Raw genomic sequence first — 3621 nt, forward strand, 5'->3', positions numbered from 1 at the left:
GCAATGATCTTTCCAGTTACCAATTATTAGCTGATGAAGATTGTAATGTGATTGAGATTCTTTCTGGACTAGTGCTAGATTCTGGTGTTATGAAACAAAATAAATGAAGCAGGAGCTCTTCAAACAGGAAAATTATTTTTTTAATCTGTTTCCCATCTCATTGAAAAATGTTTTGTCACTGAAAAATTCTCATTTTCAAACTTTTCTTTGAAAGGTTTCACAGACAGGCTTGTAAGGGATGTGAATTACCCTTCACTACGGACATCTACAGCTATATGATATGGAACAACTTAATGTTGTCTCTGTGTGGTTGTCTTACTTAGGGGCAGTGAAATGATTTGGATCCTGCTTTCTTGGCTTTGATTTCCATAGGTTCCAACCTGTTTTCATGCATGTTTAGGATGCCTGTGGTTACCCGTCCTACTACTTAAGTGTTAGTGAAAGTATTACCTTGTCTCTTACAGATTTGACTTGCAGTAATGGTGCTGCTGTATCGTACTTCATAGAACAGGTGCTCCTTATCTGTAATTCACTTAACATATGTTGTCTGATTGTAATGGGAGCTATGAGTAACGCTAAGACATTTTCTTTCAGTTCTTACACCCTTTCTTTTACAGCAAGGGATGCTTCATTAGGCTTTAATTGGTGATTTCTCACCATAAATTTTTCATTTAACAAAATCTTCTCTACTAGGGAAGCATACTGCTAGTGCTCAGCTGTCACAGTGCTTCTCTACTCTTCTACAGAAAGGGAAGCAAACTATCAGGCAGTATGTAAACATATTGAAATACACGTAGCATCCTTCTGGTGAATTAACTTATAAAATCCGCTGTCCTTCTGGGATGGGGGCACTGGATGTTATAGCCTGTGTTGAAAATGAAACGTTACCCCATCCCTGCCCTGGCGACTCGCAGTTCTAGTCTGCTCGTGCAATGACCGCAACCCAGTGGAGGTTCTGTGAAACCCTCCTGTGGCCGTGAGAGCATCGTTCTGACTGGGGTGTATGAGCTGTGGTGGCAGAGAGGGCCAGTGATGGCAGGGTGCCCGGGGCAGCAGGGATTTGTGCCAGGCAGCAGCGGCCATGAGGTGCTTTGGCAGGAGTGCCCCAGGCCCTGTCCGGCCTCAGTCGTGTGTGGTGTGAGGGGAGCAACGGCTGCGTGCTGCTAATTGGAGCTACGTCTGCGGGATTCTTTCAAAGTCATTAGGTCCACCGGAGCTGTGCATTACACAGGAGATGTGAGCGTTTTCCAGGTCCTCAGTGCCTTCTCAGATGTTTCTGTGGGAGAGCAGGTGGCTGAGGTGCTCTTTGGTTACTTTGGCAGAGGAAGCAACAAGTGAGTTGGAAAACCAGTATTTTAACAGTGCTGTGGATGGAAGAAATGCCTATCACTCCAAGCGCCGCTTCCTGGTGCTGTTACAAGTACAGAGTTCAAATGCTTGCGGCAGCGTGTTTCTGATAGGACTTACTGCAAACAAAGAGGCATTATTTCAAATATCAGTCCCCAAGTGGCACGCAGTACCTGGCTGCAGCTGCAGTACCAAAGACCAGAGGCTAGTAGTCCTCTCAGTGCTGCCACCCTGATGAACCACCAGGCGTGGCACCAGCACACTTCAACGCAGCAGCAGCAGGTGCCCGAAGGGTTCTTTGCTGCAAAGTGCTACTCCTGAGGATGTGTTAAAAGGGATTTCATAAGAGGCATATTTTTCTGATAAATTACTTTTATTTTTCAAAATTGTTTTAAAGTCACTTTTCCTGATTTTAGTTAGCCATAACAATGGTATTATCTTTTAAAATTAATCCATTTTCTAATTAACAGTTTCAAAAAGCAAATACTTAATATTCAAACATAAGTTACCTGTGTTCACTTAAAGCCAGTGTTTTACAGTAAAGTAGGTGAAACTTGGAAGTGCAGGGAAAGATGCAAAGGAACATTATAGAGCTTATTGTATGGAATCAATTAGCTAGTTGGCCATGTAGACACTGACTATTAATGAAAAAAAAACTTTTCTGATATGCTGCAGAGAAAATACAATCCTAATAATTCTCTAAAAATACATGATAAAGTTATTTATTTGGACAAGATACTGTGCAAGTTACGCAAAACCTGTTTATGGTAATTAACACAAAATGTTATTTTTGATATTTCCACAATGTATGTATAAAACAGAAATCTGTAATCACATATTGGAAAGATCAACAGATTTTTTTTAAATAGTAAAGCATCTTCAATCTTCATTCACATTTGGGTTTCGAAACAGTGCTTTCCTTGGCATTAGAATATCAAATATATTCTTTAAATACGTGCAAACGTAAGCTTTACTTCTACAAATACAGTACTGAGACCACACCACACTGCTTTTCATATAAAAATAACTTCATATATAGTCACACACAGAGGGAAAATGATTGTAAACTGCTGCCAGAGGAGAAAAGGTGGTGCCTTCCTGAAGCTACTGGGAGAGAATGCTTTCTCAGCACTTCCCACAGACTGGATTTCAAATAATGATTTCAAACAATAATTTCACATCACAGTCTAACTAAGATAAGTAAAAGACAGGAAAAATGCTTTTCTGGGGAAAAAAACATGGTTTCTTGCTGGAAGAAGGAATGAATCAATAGCTTACTAAAAGCAAAATGTAGAGCCTCCTCCTAAACCTGCCTAAGTATATGGTGACAGATTCCACTGGTACCAGCACAGTTGTTTTGAATTCCTACCTGTGAAGCCAGAATCTTATTTAAGATCCCCTCTTCTCTTTTATGCTACAAACGTATAATTTGCAATTATCTGGTGCACAGTCTAACTCTTCAAGTGTCTGGTCCCTTCCAACATCATTAGGTAGGTATCTATCTGTATACCTTAGTGATTAGGGTTCCAGTTAAGGTGGAGACTACACATGATCTATTGCAGTTTGTCCCGACAATCTAGCGTGAGACTTAGCCTCTGTAACCAAGACTGAATGAGAGACCATGCTCTCTACATAGTCTTGCTGAAACCAGTGATTCTTTTTGTTAAGATATTATTTGTTGAGTGCCAATATAGAAAAATTGGCCCTTACTGGTAACTGCATCCTAAGCTGAGTTGTACAGAATTTAATTTTACTGATGTGAGCAAGAGTAGCGTGACCAAACCTACAGGCTTATGTAAACAGGGCTCACATGCACAAAGTTAGGTGCATGTATGGATGTTTGCAGTGCAAATCATGGAAATGCTTGTAATTTGGTTATATTGATATCTCTACTCAAATATGAATCTGAAATGTAGCATGGAAGACGTGAATATGAGAAATGTAGGGATGAGAACTGTAATACAAAAATTAAATATATGTAATGGTCATATGCAAAGATTCACATTTGTATAGTTCTGTAGCAGCTATGGTAAAGGGTCAGAAATACATTGTGGCTATAATGCTTGCCTGTTTTGACAAAACTATTAGTTCTAGTACGTCACATTTTACACATGACACAGTTGAAGAAATCAGTATTAAAATTACCCCACTGTAAATTCCAGTTCAATAAAACATAAGTAGCACAAAACGATCATGTTTTTCTCTTGGGTCATGGACATTCACATGGACATTCAGTTTCTTTTTAAATTACTGCTGCTTCTTTGCAAAACATAG

The 3621-nt window shown here is 39.6% G+C and overlaps 1 protein-coding gene across 2 annotated transcripts in view; it reads left to right on the forward strand.

Annotated features, from left to right (window-relative positions):
- Positions 1–3621, forward strand: part of LMTK2 (lemur tyrosine kinase 2) — a 59950-nt gene that overhangs the window by 48525 nt on the left and 7804 nt on the right. The window lies entirely within an intron of this gene.

This window comes from Aythya marila, assembly GCF_965140915.1.
Source record: "Aythya marila genome assembly, chromosome: 15".
NCBI classification, from domain to species: Eukaryota; Metazoa; Chordata; class Aves; order Anseriformes; family Anatidae; genus Aythya; species Aythya marila.